General features: G+C 36.3%; 1 long non-coding RNA gene across 5 annotated transcripts in view; it reads right to left on the bottom strand.

The window, feature by feature from the left end:
- Positions 1-21,768, bottom strand: part of LOC307191226 — a 750,426-nt gene that overhangs the window by 98,306 nt on the left and 630,352 nt on the right. For 3 of the 5 annotated variants that reach the window (XR_013829650.1, XR_013829652.1, XR_013829654.1), the window contains one exon: positions 3,948-3,995. The exons of the other annotated variants lie outside the window; for them this stretch is intronic. This is a non-coding gene — a long non-coding RNA (uncharacterized lncRNA). The remainder of the gene's footprint in view (positions 1-3,947; positions 3,996-21,768) is intronic. 5 annotated transcript variants of the gene reach the window in all.

The raw sequence follows: 21,768 nt of genomic DNA, 5'->3' as shown, positions 1-21,768 counted from the left end.
AGCAATGTTGGGAGACAACTGAGAGTCTCTGGCATGGTAAACATGAAAATATTCTGGAGAAAAATTCATCAAGACAATAATCTATAGCAGATTATTATTGATTTGGAATATTTGTTCTACATTTTCCAAACTTTCAGAACTATGATCACAATATTTTCATGAATAATTTATTTAACTGAAGAATAATTATCTTAGGTTGAGCTAGACATAATAGTTTATAATAATTCAAGTTCTTCTTTTTCCTTTCTTAAGATGATGAGGTCACATTGGTTGTCTCCTTTACAATTTGCTAATATTTCTAAATTGACCAAAACATTGATTTCTTACATTAGAACATTTAAATGAGCTAGCCATTAACTTCTCATATTTTGGAACTTCCCTGGTAGTCCTGCAGTTAAGACTCCATGCCTCCACTGCAGGGGGTGCAGGTTCAATCCCTGGTCAGGGAACTAAGATCCCGCATGCCGTGTGGTGTGCCCAAAAAGTAAAAAACACAAGCATTTAAATTAAAAAAAAAAAACAAAAAACTTCTTGTATCTTTCTTTCCCTTTCTTAGTTTTATTATTGATGGTAATAGTACCTGTTTTATGATGGAAGTATAAAATTATTAGTGTAAAATAAATATTTTTCTTCAAGTGGAATTATTATTTATTCTACTTCTCAAATATTTTTATGAATACCCAGCACATATTAATTTATTAAGTGTGGTATCATTTACCACCAAAATGATACTTACGGTATCATTTATTATGTTTAACTGAAAAGGTATATATAATCTTGTGTACTTTAAACAATGAATCTTTGTTAAAAAATTTATCTCCTGAAAAAGTTGAATGAAAACTTTTCCTTATTTTTGGAACATTTATAGATTTCTTCCCATTCACATATCTTAAAGCATTTTGATGAATCTTAATGAGGGAAGAAGTGCAATAGAGGTGACTTCCTTAGGGTATTTACTTAGAGTGAGAAGAACTTTGGTATCTTTGATAAGTTACTTAGACAAGAAAAGAAAATGAGGAGTTTTGTGGACACGATGTCAACAGATGGATTATTTTTCTTGTCTTCCCCATAGTCCTGTTGTGTTTTGTTTTTCTTTACCACTTCTATGTGAAATCAAAACATAATTTTTTTTTTTTTTTTTTTTTTTTTTTTTGCGGTACATGGGCCTCTCACTGCTGAGGCCTCTCCCGTTGCAGAGCTCTGGACGTGCAGGCTCAGCGGCCATGGCTCACGGGCCCAGCCTCTCCGCGGCATGTGGGATCTTCCCGGACCGGGTCACGAACCCGTGTCCCCTGCATTGGCAGGCGGACTCCCAACCACTGCGCCACCAGGGAAGCCCCAAAACATAATTTTAATGTTAGCATTTGGAAGATGTTGTTTGAATTTAGTACGTTCTCTCAGGCAGTTATGTGTAGGGCAATTTTAAGTCAATAATAATATATAATTGTAATTCAAGTTTTAATTTTTTCTGCTTGCCAGTGAAAACTGGATAGGAAAAGAAGGAAACAATAAAAATGTCAACATCAGTGGAAAAGTATTATTCAAAATGTACATTGTGGAGTTAATTCAAACATTTTGTCCATATCCAGTTCTTGAGTCATTTTTTGCAGTTCTACTTCACTATTTTTACTGTGTAATCTTTTAGTGCCACCAATATATTTGAAAATAAAGCTTCATTCAGATAACTGTAAAAATACTTAAATAAAATAAGAAAATACACTGTTAAAAGAAATATTGCCAGCTATTAATAAGTAGTCATGCTACTATACCTAATATTCCTGACAAAAGGGGGAGGGGCATCAAATTAGCTTCCACATTAATTCCCTTTTCAAAATTTTAGTGTGTTTGAGTTTAAAGCAATACTAATATCTTCTATCCAGACTTCTTAAAATGTATTTTTTATACCCTTGTACAGTAGATATTGAAATATATAGTGAAAACTTATATAACATCACCCATTCTACATATCCTGCAAAGTGGAATTTGGCATAAGGCTGGTTTAACTTATACAACATTCAGGTGAATTCATTACTGTCAGGAAGACAAAATAAAAATTTCAGAGGTGTTATTCTTCCTTAATATCAATCCTGAGATCATGCCATAATAGCAAGACCCGACTATACTATAATCTCCAACTGAATACTGCGCATAGGTAATAAAACATTGGTTATATATTAATCCTAAACTATACATTCCATCTCATAGTAAAATATAGTTTTTTCCCCACTTCCTCCATCTATTGATATTAGAGAATCTACTCTATCCTGAGACTAATGATGGAAATAATCAGGTTACAGGAAATTGGCATGCCACCAAACCTTTCTTAATTCATTTAGGATGCTAGTCTAATCAGGGATTATGCCAGGTATTTGACATTCAAAGTTAAGTAGAATGCAGTTCCTAATTTCAAAGATCTTAGTGTCTAAAAGAAGGACAACCAAGTAATAATACATGTCCATCATATATTTCTAGCACCGAGTTCAGAACCTGGGATATGCAAGGCATTTTAATAGTAATACTAATAATAGTGGTAACACTACTACTGCTACAACTACTACTGTTACTACTAGTGGCTGACATTTATTGAATGTTTGCTATATACAAGGCACTTTTCTAAGCACTTCATTTCATTGCTCTTAAAAATGCAATAATGTAAATTCATTATTTGCCCATTTTTACCGGATGACAAAACAAAAGCCCAGATATCCATTGTCAAGGTATTGATTTGGCACCATGGCCAGCTCTGTCTGGTGATATCAAGGAAAGTGTCATAGATGGGGTAAACAGAAAACGGTGTATCTGAAGGCAAGAGGACATCTGTCTCTCTTCCCTTGGCCATGCTACAATTAAGTTGTCCCTAAGTATGAAAATATACAATCTTATGGAAAATAATAAACAGTTTTAACAATTAATGCTTTTTAAAAACTGTGTTCTTGTTTTACCCTAAAAATCATTTATTTTAACCTAAATCTTATTATTCTGGATTCACTGATGATGGGAAATCTACAATCACTTGAATGGTGCCATTCTCTTAGATAATTTATGTCATTAGATATGGATTGAAATAGTTTATTATTATTTTTTCTTTCTTATTTCATAATGAAGTATTCTGGAAAGATAAACAGTAGTACATTCAGGAGCTACTGGGCAAGCACAGAGTTTTGTCATAAGCATTGTTTATAATAGCCAGGACACAAAACCAACCTAAATGTCCATTGACAGAGGAATGGATAAAGAAGAGGTAGTACATATATACAATGGAATATTACTCAGCCATAGAAAAGAATGAAATAATGTCGCTTGCAGCAACACAGATGGACCTAGATATTATCATACTGAGTGAAGTAAGCCAGACAGAGAAAGACAATTATCATATGATATCTCTTATATGTGGAATCTTAAAAAATGGTACAAATGAGTTTATTTACAAAACAGAAATACAGTCACAGATGTAGAAAACACACTTATGGTTACCAGGGGGCTTGGAAGGCAGGGGGAGATAAATTGGGAGATTGGGACTGACATATACACACTACTATATATAAAATAGATAACTAATAAGGACCCACTGTATAGCACAGGGAACTCTACTCAATACTCTGTAATGGCCCACATGGGAAAAGAATCTAAAAAAGAGTGGATATATGTATAACAGATTCACTTTGCTGTACAGCAGAAACTAACACAATATTGTAAATCAACTATACTCCAATAAATTTTTTTAAGAAGTTTGTTGAAGAATTAATAAATGAAATTAAAAAGGGGCTATTACTTTAAGTCCTTTAAGGGTAGTTTTGGTCACAACTGGCTTTTTAAATTTTAGAACATCTATTTTAGATCATACCTTAATTTGGCCTCAGTAGAATAAAATGAATACTTAAAAAAGGAAACATATTTAAAGCAAAATGGTCCCAATCCCTACCTTAGAATGATGCAAATCAACTAACCTGTGTAAGAAAGTTTAAATCTCACAATTTCTTTAGAAGTTAGAAAACCTGAAAAAAATAAAAAGGTATTATATATTTTCTTGTGTAACCATAAAATCATATGCATTTCAAATTTAGATATCTGACAAGAAAGTGTTACATGTCTGTGGCAGGATTAATTTTTGCTCTGTCAGAACTGACCTGGTGCTATAGTTATTTTAAGCCCTAGAATTAAAGTGTTATGGTTGCCAAATACTAGGTGCCATCTAGTGGCCATTGAGAGGTAAGACAAATGTTCACAAGAATTCCAAAGTATCCTGATTTTCTCCTTTTTTTCATGGTGAGTTATATTTATCTCTTTCTGAATGATATAATCCATTTTAACCAGGCTTCAACTTCCTCAAATTTCTATTTCTACAAGTGAAATTACCTTCAGAGCTATTGGTGTCTGTTTAGAATCTTGATTGGTTTAACATTTCAACTTTGTGTCAAGAGATTTTCTTACTTGATTTTAGTCGAAGGGATATTCTCATCTAGTATATTCTAATTAAAATGAATGTCAGATATTGTATTGTTTTCCAAAAGTCTCAAATCTATGTTTTCATTTTCTTCCCCAAATTATATCTAAGTTGGGGATGCCCCACAAAGCTAGACAAAGGGTCAAACAGAAGTATTTGACTGCCATTAATAATGCTCATAGTTAGTCATTTTGAGTGTAGAAAGTCAATAGCTTTGGATTTATACAGAATATAGATGTAAAGTCTCAAGAAAATCTTTAACATTTTAGAATTCCCGTATTTAGAACTAGAGAGAAATGTGGACGAAAACCAGTTCTGGTGAATGTTAAGAATTCTGTTTCCAAGAACTTGTTGGAAATAAAAGATTAATAAATTATAGGGACTTCCCTGGTGGTCCAATGGTTGGGATTTCACCTTCCAGTGCAGGGGGTATGGGTTCAACCCCTGGTAGGGGAGCTGAGATCCCACATGCCTCTCAGCCAAAACACCAAAACATAAAAAACAGAAGCAATATTGTGACAAATTAAAGACTTTAAAAATGGCCCACAGCAAGAAAATCTTAAAAAAATAATAATAAATAAATAAATTGTAGTGCATCTAATGTTGTGCCTTTAATAAGCATAATAATGTGATGCATTACTTGATATTGATACTTATTCTGATTTTAACAAAAATCTATAAAGAAATGGTAAATGAGTTACTGCTCATTTGATCAAATCAAAGTGAAAATTGAGGAAAATTAACATTAACATCATCTTGACATCTGGCGTTTATATACATTTACTATATAGTTTTGATATAACACATTCATTTTATTTTGGTAAGTTATCACTCACTTTTTAAAATAAATTTATTTATTTATTTTTGGCTGCATTGGGTCTTCATTGCTGTGCACAGGCCTTCTCTAGTTGCAGCGAGCGGGGGCTACTCTTCATTGTGGTGCCCAGGCTTCCCATTGTGGTGGCTTCTCTTGTTGCAGAGCACGGGCTGTAGGCGCGCAGGCTCAGTAGTTGTGGCTCGCAGGCTCTAGAGCACAGGCTCAGTAGTTGTGATGCAGGGGCTTATTTGCTCTGCGGCTTGTGGGATCTTCCCGGACCAGGGCTCGAACCAGTGTTCCCTAAATTGGCAGGTGGATTCTTAACCACTGCGCCACCAGGGAAGTCCCTATCACTCAATTTTGATCAGTCACTTCCAACTTGGGAAATTCCACATTAACCCCATGATAAAGCAAAGATTTATCAAGATTCTCTAATCTGACCTGAAAGGACATCATTTCTATGTAGCAATCCTGGTGAGTTAATGGGAAATGAAATATTTAGAACTTATGAAATATTACTTGTTTAGTAGAAATTATATACAAAATGCATGGGTGCAAAGGTTACCTTCAATCAACAAATATTTATTGAATATCTACTATAAGCAAGGATCTGGGGATATATCTATGAACAAGATACACAATGTTGTCACCTTTAAGGAGATAGTATTTTAGGAGGAATATTTAGGAGAGATATTTGATGGATAAGTGAAAAAACTCATGGTGGATTGGAAAATAAAGACTATTTAGATGCAAAATAAAAAAATAATTAAGGAGGTTCTTAACTTATTTGGTGATTTGAAGTTTGGAAACTACTTATCTAGGCCCTTCTATAAGCACTTAGAGATTTATATTGAGAGTAATTTGGTGCAATATTCTTTCCTATCATAACTAGTGCCATTATAATGAGTTAACACCTGTCTCTGAGTTTTAAAAATGAAATACTAATGAAAACAGTAACCCATCACTATAACTGTGTCCCACTATCTAAAGCTTTGAAGAGATTTGTGTAACCAGGATATTGAAATGTCAGTAGGACATAACATGAAATTATTTTTTTTACCAATCACTGCCCTACCCAGAGCTATGTTAAATCTTATTTTTCTTGTAGGTATCAGATCTCCTAAGAATATCTGAGCAGATTTCTATAGCTTTCTAGTCATTTCCAGTTATTAAAATCTCAGTTACTCTTAGTCCAAGTTGTTTCCTCCCAGCTAGAACCTCAATCACGGAAAGGGGAGGAAAATTGGTATGCTACTGCACTCTGATTCTAGACTCTTAAATTTGGGATCGGGTAGAAGGATTATGGAGAAAGGGCAAAAATCTTTTTCCGAACTGAGCACATGGTGGAGTGCTGTGTTGGGTGATGCTGCTTTCTTAGGTATCACTGGTTAACGCTGTATGGAGGGAGTATTGATGCTGGTACTCTTCTAGGAAATGTGCCTTAGCCTTGTAGCTGCTCCAACTCAGCCTCGTTCAACTTCCTTCTACTTCCAGAATAAAACTCTAGCTCCAAAACCCACTCTCAGCTTCTAGCGCTGGGGTCCCAACAAGATGATTCAAGTTCAGGTATCCTCAGCTGTGTCCATTTAATTAGTAGGAAACTGATGTATCCTTGGCATGCCAAATAGTGGGAGTGGCAGTTTTGATAGTTAGGAGGATACAGGGCATAACAAATGCTAAATTTAGAGACTGAGAGGGAGGCCTGACAAATACTAAGGACTCCAAAATTAAGGGGAGAATAGTAGTATTTAGGTATTGTGATGAAGATTAGGATGTGTGATACATGAAACCATTGCCTAGTTTATGAGCGAAGTGACCTTTGATTCCCCAATATTCTTAGGTATTTTTAATACCCAGCATAGCCTAGGGAAGACACTAGAGATTAAGCAGTGTCATTTAAATTTTTTAAGTTGAAGACCCACCATGTTTCCAGGTTCAAGATACAGATTCTAGGGAGGTAAGGAATTGGAAAAGGTTGAGTGGAAAAGGGAGATTGTTCAATTCAGTTAAACAACCAGGTAAAGTGTGTCACTAACACTAGTGGCTGGTTATTTTAAACAAAATTGGTTCTACAGATGCTGCTTTAGGTGACATTCCATACCATGTAAAATCATTTCTACAATACCTAACATTTTTGTTGCAAAAATATGATTTTCTTATTAAAGTGGTGATGAATAAATACAACCACTTTTTGAAACTGTATATGTTTCCTTTTTCCTTCATGTCTTATTGTAACTGTGAAACATGAATATTAAAACCATGTCTAGAAAATCTTTTTGAGTTCCTTAGAGAAAATCATCTATAAATACAAGGGTTTATTATTATTACATAGTGGGTGTTAGACAATAAAAAAGCCCACATGACTCATTTGTATTTGCATGGCACTTTTATTTATTTATTTTTAGCTCAATTGTCTTGATGCCATTGTAGAAATAATGCTCTATTGAATCAGAGCCCACAAAATCTGTGTGAATAATCTATTAGCACTCTAGATCACACCTGATTAATGCTAATATAAATGTGAATACAGTTTTATTGTTGTTAGAAATGTTAGTTCTACTTATTTACCTTCATCTTTTTTAATGATGGGAGCAAAGAAAAAGAAAGTCGGGTATGCGTGAAACTGATTATGGAAATTGTGCTGGTAACATATTTAAATTTCTATTCTCATCAATGCTACACTACTTGTTCAAGTGAGGAAACACATGGGTGCCTTCATTCTGAGATGTCTTATCTCATATGGGAATAGAGAAATGAGGAGCTCACTTAAATAATATTTACAAATATGCTATAAAATATTACTCATTTTGTCTTGATGTAAATCCCTCTAAAGTCGATTATACACATTCCAATATTCTTAAAATTAAATACAATAACATTTACTTGAGACAAAAGCAATATAAAGTAAAACTATTAAAGGTAGTTACGGGAAGGGGAAAATATATGCCAAGGAGTAAAAAAGAAATACAACAAAATTATTTAAAACAAAATCAATGTAAATTAAATTTAGTGGAAATAGCTGCTAGGAAGGGAAAGGTATATGCCAGGAAGTAGTAGCGATAGGGAAAGAAAGACAGGAGGTATTGAAGAAAGACCTTCTGCTTTAAAAAATTTCCATACTATTGCCCTTTACCCTCCTCTTTTTTGGAGTCTCAACAGGAAGGAAATAAAGGCTAGCATTGGGAAGGTTTAAGTTTGTTGATCCTTCCCTTTCAAAAATTAAATTGGGGCATCTGCTTAAACATGAGACACACACAGTCTTCTTGTGTTTATTTCCTACACCTATTCAAATGCCATTAAAATACAGTAAAGAAATAGTAAAGTGTTAGAAAAAAAGAAAAAATAAAGTTGGGGGAAGAAGTAAAAACTGAATGAAAGCTTTCAACACAGTTTCTAAAAATGAAACTCAGAAGGATAATTGATAACTAAAGGGGGAATTGAGGCAGTTATAAGATAAATGCCTAAGGAGGGGAGAAAAAGCAAAAAAAAGCAAGAGAATTTTCTCAAGAACTCTTGAACACAGGGATTAGAAGCACCAGCTATGAGAAAAGATGGAGGATGAGATGGATGGTCTTATTCAGAACAATTATGTCCTTGGGTCTCCTCATTCTTTCTGAGAAGCCTGCTATGATCCCCCTCACCCTTAAAGGGCACACTCCTAGTTCGGTGAATGCAAACAGACCCAGGACAAAGACACCTCATTAAGACATTTCAGAATACCATAAAGATGTTCTGAATAAAGGAATAAAAAGAAGATCCCCAAAGTGACAGACACAGGACAGGTCACAAACAATAACGGGAAATCAGAGCACAGCTGGAATTCTCTCAAGAATAACACTGGAAATTAGAGAACAATGGAGCAATATTTTCAAATTTCTGAGGACAAATCATTTTCTATTTGATACAAATACCCAGCCAAATTATCAGTAGCTAGCAAAACTATCAATCAAGTATGAAAGTAGAATAAAGGTACTTTCTAATGTGCATGGGCAAAAGAAGTGTAATTCCAATACATCTTTTCTTAGGAACCTAATAAAGGGTAAGTATCAGCAAAATACAGGAATAAACTAAGAATAGGGAAAATTTAGGATTTAGGGAATGGGTGATCCAACACAGAAAACTGGTGAACGTAGGTCGTAGAATGACAGTTCTATTTCAGGCTGAGAGAGAATCAGTCCAAAGTTGAGAAAAACGAAGGTATAAGGAAAAGGTCTTACCCAGAAAAGAAAATGAAACTAAGATGAGTTTCAACATCTAGAAAATATTGTTAGGTGTTTGATAGATCTATCAAAATAATCGGCAAAAACAGTGAAAGCTACATCACCCATTACTAAAATTAATGATAAGCACCTAGATAACTAAGCAAACAAATGTTCTTTGTGAAAAAGAAATTCTAGTTCATTACTTGGGTCAGCTCAGCACTGAAAAGAGTTGCATAGTCTTAACAATGTAAACACTTACTATTGTTTAACTGAGAGCAAGGAGGCAGAAGTGAGTGAGAGGAAGTGTATAGTAGTTTAAAAGAGCTAATTAACTAGTTATAAATTAGGAAATTAAGCCGATACTGTATAATATTGATAAATCAAGTATATCTAGTATAAATAAATTCTGTAGGAATATTTAAGTTAATACCTGAAGAAACAGCTAAGAAAGTTGAAAGATTCTGCCTGTTAGGTACAGGACTGGGACGAGGGTAAGGCGGCGGAAGAGTAAGACGCGGAGATCACCTTCCTCCCCACAGATACACCAGAAATACATCTACACGTGGAACAACTCCTACAGAACACCTACTGAACGCTGGCAGAAGACCTCAGACCTCCCCAAAGGCAAGAAAGTCCCCACGTATCTGGGTAGAGCAAAAGAAAAAAGAATAAACAGAGACAAAAGGATAGGGACGGGACCTGCACCACGGGGAGGGAGCTGTGAAGGAGGAAAGGTTTCCACACACTAGGAAGCCCCTTCACGGGCGGAGACTGCGGGTGGCAGAGGGGGAAAGCTTCGGCGCCGCGGAGGAGAGCACAGCAACAGGGGTGCGGAGCGCAAAGCGGAGAGATTCCCGCACAGAGGATCAGGGCCGACCGGCACTCACCAGCCTGAGAGGATTGTCTGCTCACCTGCCGGGGTGGGCGGGGCTGGGAGCTGAGGCTCGGGCTTCGGCCGGAGTGCAGGGATAGGACTGGGGTTGGCGGCGTGAACACAGCCTGCAGGGGGTTAGTGCACCACGGCTAGCCGGGAGGGAGTCCGGGGAAAAGTCTGGACCTGTCGAAGAGGCAAGAGACTTTTCCTTCCCTCTTTGTTTCCTGGTGCGCGAGGAGAGGGGATTAAGAGCGCTGCTTAAAGGAGCTCCAGAGACGGGCGCGAGCTGCGACTAAAAGCGTGGACGCCAGAGACGGGCATGAGACGCTAAGGCTGCTGCTGCCGCCACCAAGAAGCCTGTGTGCGAGCACAGGTCACTATCCACACCTCCCCTCCCGGGAGCCTGTGCAGCCCGCCACTGCCAGGGTCCCGTGATCCAGAGACAACTTCCCCGGGAGAACACACAGCGCGCCTCAGGCTGGTGCAATGTTATGCCGGCCTCTGCTGCCGCAGGTTCGCCCCACACTCCAAAGCCCTCCCTCCCTGCGGCGTGAGTGAGCCAGAGTCCCCGAAGCGGCCGCTCCTTTAACCCCATCCTGTCTGAGCGAAGAACAGACATCCTCCAGCGACCTACACGCAGAGGCTGGGCCAAATCCAAAGCTGAGCCCCGGGAGCTGTGCGAACAATGAAGAGAAAGGGGAATCTCTCCCAGCAGCCTCAGAAGCAGCGGATTAAAGTTCCACAATCAACCTGATGTACCCTGCATCTGTGGAAGGCCTGAATAGAGAAGGAATCATCCCAAATTGAGGAGGTGGACTTTGGGAGCAAGATTTATGATTTTTTTCCCCTTTTCCTCTTTTTGTGAGTGTGTATATGTATGCTTCTGTGTGAGATTTTGTCTGTATAGCTTTGCTTTCACCACTTCTCCTAGGTAGGGTTCTATCCATCTGTTTTGTTTTATTTTCCTTTCTTTAAAAATTTTTTTTCTTAATAATTATTTTTTATTTTAATAACTTTATTTTATTTTAACTTACTTTATTTTAGCTTCTTTCCTTCCTTCCTTTCTCCCTCTCTCTCTCTTTCTTTCTACTTTTTCTCCCTTTTATTCTGAACCGTGTGGATGAAAGGCTCTTGGTGCTGCAGCCAGGCGTCAGTGCTGTGCCTCTGAGGTGGGAGAGCCAACTTTAGGACACTGGTCCACAAGAGACCTCGCAGCTCCACATAATAGCAAACGGTGAAAATCTCCCAGAGATCTCCATCTCAACACCATCACCCAGCTTCACTCAACGACCAGCAAACTACAGTGCTGGACACCCTATGCCAAACAACTAGCAACACAGGAACACAACCCCATCCACTAGCAGAGAGGCTGCCTAAAATCATAATAAGGCCACAGACACCCCAAAACACACCACCAGACGTGGACCTGCCCACCAGGAAGACAAGATCCAGCCTCATCCACCAGAACACAGGCACTAGTCCCCTCCACCAAGAAGCCTACACAACCCACTGAACCAACTTAAGCCACTGGGGACAGACACCAAAAACAATGGGAACTACAAACCTGCAGCCTACAAAAAGGAGACCCCAAACACAGTAAGATAAGCAAAATGAGAAGACAGAAAAACACACAGCAGATGAAGGAGCAAGATAAAAACCCACCAGACCTAACAAATGAAGAGGAAATAGGCAGTCTACCTGAAAAAGAATTCAGAATAATGATAGTAAAGATGATCCAAAATCTTGGAAATAGAATAGAGAAAATGCAAGAAACATTTATCAAGGACCTAGAAGAACTAAAGATGAAACAAGCAACGATGAACAACACAATAAATGAAATTAAAAATACTCTAGATGGGATCAATAGCAGAATAACTGAGGCAGAAGAACGGATAAGTGCCTGGAAGATAAAATAGTGGAAATAACTACTGCAGAGCAGAAAAAAGAACAAAGAATGAAAAGAACTGAGGACAGTCTCAGAGACCTCTGGGACAACATTAAACGCACCAACATTCGAATTACAGGGGTTACAGAAGAAGAAGAGAAAAACAAGGGACTGAGAAAATATTTGAAAAGATTACAGTTGAAAACTTCCCTAATATGGGAAAGGAAATAGATAATCAAGTCCAGGAAGCACAGAGAGTCCCATACAGGATAAATCCAAGGAGAAATATGCCAAGACACATATTAATCAAACTATCAAAAATTAAATACAAAGAAAGCATATTAAAAGCAGCAAGGGAAAAACAACAAATAACACACAAGGGAATCCCCATAAAGTTAACAGCTGATCTTTCAGCAGAAACTCTGCAAGCCAGAAGGGAGTGGCAGGACATATTTAAAGTGATGAAGGAGAAAAAGCTGCAACCAGGATTACTCTACCCAGCAAGGATCTCATTCAGATTTGATGGAGAAATTAAAACCTTTACAGACAAGCAAAAGCTGAGGGAGTTCAGCACCACCAAACCAGCTTTACAACAAATGCTAAAGGAACTTCTCTAGGCAAGAAACACAAGAGAAGAAAAGACCTACAATAACGAACCCAAAACAATTAAGAAAATGGGAATAGGAACATACATATCGATAATTACCTTAAATGCTCCCACCAAAAGACACAGATTGGCTGAATGGATACAAAAACAAGACCCATATATATGCTGTCTACAAGAGACCCACTTCAGACCTAGAGACACATAAAGACTGAAAGTAAGGGGATGGAGAAAGATATTCTATGCAAATGGAAACCAAAAGAAAGCTGGAGTAGCAATTCTCATATCAGACAAAGTAGACTTTAAAATAAAGACTATTAGAAGAGACAAAGAAGGACACTACATAATGATCAAGGGATCGATCCAAGAAGAAGATATAACAATTGTAAATATTTATACACCCAACATAGGAGCACCTCAATAAATAAGGCAAATACTAACAGCCATAAAAGGGGAAATCGACAGTAACACATTCATAGTAGGGGACTTTAACACCCCACTTTCTCCAATGGACAGATCATCCAAACTGAAAATAAATAAGGAACACAAGCTTTAAGTGATACATTAAACGAGATGGACCTAATTGATATTTATAGGACATTCCATCCAAAAACAACAGAATACACATTTTTCTCAAGTGCTCATGGAACATTCTCCAGGATAGATCATATCTTGGGTCACAAATCAAGCCTTGGTAAATTTAAGAAAATTGAAATTGTATCAAGTATCTTTTCTTATATTCATTAAAGATGATACAAATAGATGGAGAGATATACCATGTTCTTGGATTGGAAGAATCAACATTGTGAAAATGACTCTACTACCCAAAGCAATCTACAGATTCAATGCAATCCCTATCAAATGACCACTGGCATTTTTCACAGAACTAGAACAAAAAATTTCACAATTTGTATGGAAACACAAAAGACCCCGAATAGCCAAAAGGCTAAACAATAGACTACTTAATAACGAAGTGATCACTGAAGAAATCAAATAGAAATAAAAATATACCTAGAAACAAATGACAATGGAGACACAACGACCCAAACATATGGGATGCAGCAAAAGCCGTTCTAAAAGGGAAGTTTATAGCAATACAATCGTACCTTAAGAAACAGGAAACATCTCGAATAAACAACCTAACCTTGCACCTAAAGCAATTAGAGAAAGAAGAACAAAAAAAACCCCAAAGTTAGCAGAAGGAAAGAAATCATAAAGATCAGATCAGAAATAAATGAAAAAGAAATGAAGTAAACGATAGCAAAGATCAATAAAACTAAAAGCTGGTTCTTTGAGAAGATAAACAAAATTGATAAACGATTAGCCAGACTCATCAAGAAAAAAAGGGAGAAGACGCAAATCAATAGAATTAGAAATGAAAAAGGAGAAGTAACAACTGACACTGCAGAAATACAAAACATCATGAGAGATTACTACCAGCAACTCTATGCCAATAAAATGGACAACCTGGAAGAAATGGACAAATTCTTAGAAATGCACAACGTGCCAAGACTGAATCAGGAGGAAACAGAAAATATGAACTGACCAATCAGAAGCACTGAAATTGAAACTGTGATTAAAAATCTTCCAACAAACAAAAGCCCAGGACCAGATGGCTTCACAGGCGAATTCTATCAAACATTTAGAGAGGAGCTAACACCTATCCTTCTCAAACTCTTCCAAAATATAGCAGAGCGAAGAACGCTCCCAAACTCATCCTACGAGGCCATCATCACCTTGGTACCAAAACCAGACAAGGATGTCACAAAGAAAGAAAACTACAGGCCAATATCACTGATGAACATAGATGCAAAAATCCTCAACAAAATACTAGCAAACAGAATCCAACAACACATTAAAAGGATCACACACCACGATCAAGTGGGGTTTATTCCAGGAATGCAAGGATTCTTCAATATATGCAAATCAATCGGTGTGATAAGCCATATTAACAAACTGAAGGATAAAACCATATGATCATCTCAATAGATGCAGAGAAAGCTTTTGACAAAATTCAACACCGATTTATAATAAAAACCCTCCAGAAAGTAGGCATAGAGGGAACTTTCCTCAACATAATAAAGACCATATATGACAAATCCACAGCCAATGTTGTCCTCAATGGTGAAAAACTGAAAGCATTTCCACTAAGATCAGGAACAAGACAAGGTTGCCCACTCTCACCACTCTTATTCAACATAGTTTTGGAAGTTTTAGCCACAGCAATCAGAGAAGAAAAGGAAATAAAAGGAATCCAAATCGGAAAAGAAGAAGTAAAGCTGTTTGCAGATGACATGATACTATACATAGAGAATCCTAAAGATGCTACCAGAAAACTACTAGAGCTAATCAATAAATTTGGTAAAGTAGCAGGATACAAAATTAATGCACAGAAATCTCTGGCATTCCTATACACTAATGATGAAAAATCTGAAAGTGAAATCAAGAAAACACTCCCATTTACCATTGCAACAAAAAGAATAAAATATCTAGGAATAAACCTACCTAAGGAGACAAAAGACCTGTATGCAGAAAATTATGACACTGATGAAAGAAATTAAAGATACAAATAGATGGAGAGATATACCATGTTCTTGGATTGGAAGAATCAACATTGTGAAAACGACGCTACTACCCAAAGCAATCTACAGATTCAATGCAATCCCTATCAAACTACGACTGGCATTTTGCACAGAACTAGAATAAAAAATTTCACAATTTGTATGGAAACACAAAAGACCCCGAATAGCCAAAGCAATCTTCAGAACGAAAAACGGAGCTGGAAGAATCAGGCTCCTTGACTTCAGACTATACTACAAAGCTACAGTAATCAAGACAGTATGGTACTGGCACAAAAACATAGAAATATAGATCAATGGAACAGGATTGAAAGCCCAGAGATAAACCCACGCACATATGGTCACCTTATCTTTGATAAAGGTGGCAGGAATGTACAGTGGAGAAAGGACAGCCTCTTCAATAAGTGGTGCTGGGAAAACTGGACAGGTACATGTAAAAGTATGAGATTAGATCACTCCTTAACACCATACATAAAAATAAGCTCAAAATGGATTAAAGACCTAAATGTAAGGCCAGACACTATCAAACTCTTAGAGGAAGACATAGGCAGAACACTCTATGACATAAATCACAGCAAGATCCTTTTTGACCCACCTCCTAGAGAAATGGAAATAATAACAAAAATAAACAAATGGGACCTAATGAAACTGCAAAGCTTTTGCACAGCAAAGGAAACCATAAACAAGACCAAAAAACAATCTTCAGAATTGGAGAAAATATTTGCAAATGAAGCAACTGACAAAGGATTAATCTCCAGAATTTATAAGGAGCTCATGCAGCTCAATAACAAAAAAACAAACAACCCAATCCAAAAATGGGTAAAAGACCTAAATAGACATTTCTCCAAAGAAGATATACAGACTGCCAACAAACACATGTAAGAATGCTCAACATCCATTAATCATTAGAGAAATTCAAATCAAAACAACAATGAGATATCATCTCACACCAGTCAGAATGGCCATCATCAAAAAATCTAGAAACAATAAATGCTGGAGAGGGTGTGGAGAAAAGGGAACAGTCTTGCACTGCTGGTGGGAATGTGAATTGGTAGAGCCACTATGGAGAACAGTATGGAGGTTCCTTAAAAAACTACAAATAGAACTACCATATGGCCCAGCAATCCCACTACTGGGCATATACCCTGGGAAAACCATAATTCAAAAAGAGTCATGTACCAAAATATTCATTGCAGCTCTATTTACAATAGCCAGGACATGGAAGCAACCTAAGTGTCCATCATCAGATGAATGGATAAAGAAGATGTGGCACATATATACAATGGAATATTACTCAGCCATTAAAAGAGATGAAATTGAGCTATTTGTAATGAGGTGGATGGACCTAGAGTCTGTCATACAGAGTGAAGTAAGTCAGAAAGAGAAAGACAAATACCATATGCTAACACATATATATGGAATTTAAGAAAAAAAAATGTCATGAAGAACCTAGGGGTAAGACAGGAATACATACACAGACCTACTACAGAATGGACTTGAGGATATGGGGAGGGGGAAGGGTAAGCTGTGACAAAGCTAGAGAATGGCATGGACATATATACACTACCAAATGTAAAATAGATAGCTAGTGGGAAGCAGCTGCATAGCACAGAGAGATCAGCTCAGTGCTTTGTGACCACCTAGAGGGGTGGGATAGGGAGGGTGGGAGGGAGGGAGACGCAAGAGGGAAGAGATATGGGAACATATGTATATGTATAACTGATTCACTTTGTTATAAAGCAGAAAGTAACACACTATTGTAAAGCAATTATACTCCAATAAAGATATAAAAAAAAAAAGGTGTAGTACTGGTAAAGGTGGTAAAACCGTTGTGTCGGAAAATGACAACTTTTTAAATATAAGCAATTTAATCACTGGTAAATTGTTAACTATGCATATGCATCACTTGGATTAAAATAAAACTTACTTTATACAGTTACAATTACTGATTTGCGCATCTCTATTTGGGAGGTATTTCAACCACAAACTCTATGGAGTATTACCTGCATATGTTAAAGTTTTCTATATCATCCACAGTAAGCAAATCAACAAATACCCAGATGGCAAAGTATTAGGCAATATGTTTAGTAATGTCATGTTGTTGCAATTTTCTCCTTATACCTGGGAAAGTTCCACAAAGTAGAGCCAGCCTATTTTTAGATATGATAACTTTGCCTGAAAATGTAATCACTTTAGAAGACTTCTCAGTTGCCTTCTGGGACTTTTAACTACGCCTATTATTACAGTTAAAAACAAAACAAAACAAAGAAACAAAAAAACCAAAGAAGCTAGTGTGAAAGAAAGAAGGTAATGTTTAAAGATATATTACTCCTCAGACCTCCAAGAATTCCTCAAAGCCTACATTCTTAAACATATTTTATGATCTCTCTGATCTCTGATCTCACTGGTTTCTTAGTATAAATGGGCAAAGCCCTCTGCTAGGAGCTAGGCTTAGAATCAGTGACATTAAAGCTTAGTTCAGTTACTTTATGGTCAAGAAATACACTCCAGACATCACACTGTCTTGAAAAGATCTCATTAAAAAATATTAAGGCATTATAAATAATTTTTAAATGATAGAATAAAGATGTTCTTTTTGTTCTAGACAGCGCCTATGGGATAATTTCTGTTAAATTAATAAAACAAAGAGGCCATTAGACTGAGGTAGCTCTAATGCCATGGTGAACTATGTAAGGAAACCAAAATCTAAGCCTGTAAATGCCTCAAGGTTACAAAATTGAAACCTAAGGACAACCAATCATGAACATCCAACTAGACTTTAAGCTAGAGCCAATCAATGATTTCCTTACTTTGCTTTCATCTTTTTCCTATAAAAGTCTCTCTCTGAGCTCCTGTGGGATGCAGTGCTCCTAACCACTTCCAGTTTGGCACTGCCCTGTTCAAATCAATTTTTGCTGAAATAAACTCTTAACATTTTTAATATGCCTCCACTTATCTTTCAACATTTTCAATGGATTTGTAAGGTCAATTTTAATTGGAAAATTAAATAGTTTGAAAAACAGTTCTTTTGAAACTTTGAAAAAGTAATTGCATTAAATATATCAATCCATACAAAAAGGAAGGTTAGCTCAAAAACTGTGTTCAATAGCTGTTATTGTCCTATTACAGTTCAGAAGAAGGCTTGACATCATATTTTTGTGTCACTATTCCAGTAATAGAACTACTTGCTCCTAAAAATATTTCTTGGTTTCCTTGCTCATAAAACAATATTTTTTTTTCCTTCTTGCAGATAAGAAAAACAGCTAACCCACTGAAAAACAATCCAGAATACTGTGTAAAGAGAAGTAAGATAAGGCACAGGTTGATTCAGAAGGATTATTCCCAGAACAACCTTGCAAGCAATTTATTGAACTGCCTTATTGGGTGGATGCGTTATTTGGGGGCAGCAAAAGATAGAGTAGATAATTTAAGAATGTGATTGGGCTTGTCAACTGAAAAAAAACACACAAGGTAAGGTGAGTTTTATTCAGTGTCTTACTGAGGACTATAGCCCAGGAGACAGATGCTCTGAGGATCTGTTCCGAAGAGGTAAGGGGAGAGGCCAGTATATAAGTGATTTTGACTAAGAAGTACCTGCAATCCAGCATACATCTCAGTAGGTTATTGCTAGTCATAAAGAACAGATATTTCAGTTAATGATTTTAGTGCTTTTGTAAGTATGGAAAAATGCAATAATCCGTGTTCATAAACAATTTTTTTTCCCCTGAAAAACAACTCTCTAAGGGCCTATATTGTCTGTTTTTCCTAAAGCACAGAGTGCCTCATCCTGTTCTTCATCCTGAATTTCTTTCAGGATGTACTGTAGGTCAGCAACTGCAATGGCTAATGACTTAATCCTTGCACAACACGATAGTGGGCAACATTTTTTCATAGGCTTAAAATTTTTGTCATCTTGACAATTGGCTCAAACACTCCCCTTAGAAATATGTTTTACCTGGCTATTTAGTAGCTTCTCTGAAGTATGTTCAAATGTTTGATTTTAATAAGAGCCCCTGCAGAGTACATACGGGTTGTCATTTTCTGGGGTATTGTGTTAACTTCACAATTTCATAACGGGATATGATTGTATTTCAGAAGATGTCAGATTAATTTATCTTTTGTTTTTCTGGTCATTTAGAATTTTTGTTGCTTATATGAAAGACACCAATGGCTATAGCCAACTTGGCTATACTTTATCCCATAGGATGGCAATAAATTCTACCAGTTGTACCTCAAACACTAAAATATCTTTTTGTCTCAGAGACTAGAATCTCATGTTAGAAGAGAGTGATTCTAACATGCCTGTTCTATTTTAACCCATGTATCCTTGAACATAATTTAAATTAGACACTCTCAGAATCTTACTGATGGAAGGGGAATTAAAGACCACCTAGTGGAATTCCTATCCCAAACTGAAATCTCCTCAAAGAGTCCAAGGGAACAAAGTGGGACAGCAGACCTCCCATGGAATGCCCCTCCTAGGAAGGGATATTCATTCATCAACTCTTCAATTCACTCATTTACTTGTTAAGTAATCAGTCTTAGATTGTCCAAGTCTATTACCTCTTTGGAATTCAAATTTAAAAGAGTTATTAAAAGTGATCTTTATTTCACAGGAGATTCTGTTCACAGACCATCTTAGATGATGGGATTATGATATTGTATGTTTTAAGGGCAAATACAAATTAAAAATAAGAGGCTTAATTTTCCCTGTTAAAAAGTAGGAAAGATACATCCCTTTCCCATTTCTGAGAGCATTTTCTTTTGTAAACTTGCAATTGTAAATTCTTTCTCTGCCCCTTTGAGATGTATGTAAATCATTTTGAAAGCCTCTTGCTACTTTTACAACCCAGAAATATCTTTCTCAGTGGCCTGGGATCCTTCCCTTTGGAATGTAAACATCAAAGGAGACAGTGCCCCTATCTCCCAGTTTCTGTGGGAGGTAGGAGCTTAACTCCAGTTGCAAAACTATCTCTTGTCATAAAGATATGAGAAATTTGTTTTTCCTTTGTATAAACCTAACTACCAGGTGAATTTAGGATAAACTGAGTGTGATAAATGGTGCTGTCAAGTTCTCTTACTTGAGGACTTGCTATTGTTTATCTTGCAAACATGTATATAATAGGTCATATCTGCTTGGCTATAAAAAAGGATGAGATTTCTTTCTGTCTTTCTGTCTTAGCAGATTGCCTGTGATGTGCGTGACATACTGGTTTAATGCTTCTTCAAAAATAAAATTGTTTTCTTTCTCATCTACCTTGGTGGAGAGGTTTTCTGGGTTGGGAAGATTTTGCTTTTAACTATATTTCTCAAACGATATTTAAATGCTTTCCAAGAAGAACTGTTAATATGAGTCACTTGAGGGACTTAATAAACAAATTCTTTCCATAGATCTGCTGAGTTAGAATTTCTCAGGGTCTAAGAATTTGTGTTTAAAAATAAATGCTCCCTGGTGATCCTGATGGATGGGCATTGGGATACTGGACTAATTTGATTATTCGTATTGACCTATAAAAACATCTACTAAGTTCATGCATGTGAGACATTTCATGTCCAACATAAAGATAAATTACTCAAGTTCAGGGGTTCTACCTTATTTGAAATTTGACTTTTATATACAATGAGGCCATAACGGTACTTGGTATATAATGGTGACTCAGTGAATCCTGTTTTGTTTGTTGGCATTTTGACAATGTCAAGGTGAAAAAAATTCTATAACCTCTCTCAGAAATCCATTTTAATTTCTCTCTTTTTTATCCATCCTTAGCTACTTATCCTCAATTCCTGATACTCCCTTTAAAGTCCCATCATCCCTTGTTAGTATACTATCAATATTTAGCATACTACATTATAAACTAAGTTTTCAAAACTTACATTCTACCCTGAGTTATTATTTACGTCTATTAAGTTTGTTCATATTTAATTACTGTAAGAAAGCAAAGCAAAACAAAACATTTGGATAATTTTTCTTAATTTTCTAGTACTTGTGAAAAGTGATAGTGCTATAAAGTATTTTCAGTTATGATGTCTTTTATTTTAAAAAATTTTCTCATTTGTTAATGTAATACCGTAATTTATAGGATTCATAAATACTATATTCTATGGATGGGTACATTTATTTTGCATAGTAACTTGTGTTAGGGACGTAAGTAAGAAAGAAGTAGTTTATTTACTTAAATATTTAAACTAATTAAAAATTTGAACTGCCAAATAACTATGTCAATATTCAAGTTTATTTCTAGGTTTTTCTCACTCACTTTATTACAATTCTTATTATGATAATTTCCCAAACTGATGTATATGTTTATACCTGGGTTAATTATTAACAATATGTATTTATTATTCTGCCCCAATTCTTTTTTA

This window comes from Stenella coeruleoalba (genome assembly GCF_951394435.1).
Source record: "Stenella coeruleoalba genome assembly, chromosome: 9".
Taxonomy (NCBI): domain Eukaryota; kingdom Metazoa; phylum Chordata; class Mammalia; order Artiodactyla; family Delphinidae; genus Stenella; species Stenella coeruleoalba.
The sequence above is the reverse complement of the archived record's forward strand: the minus strand, read 5'-3'. Positions and strand labels throughout refer to the sequence as shown.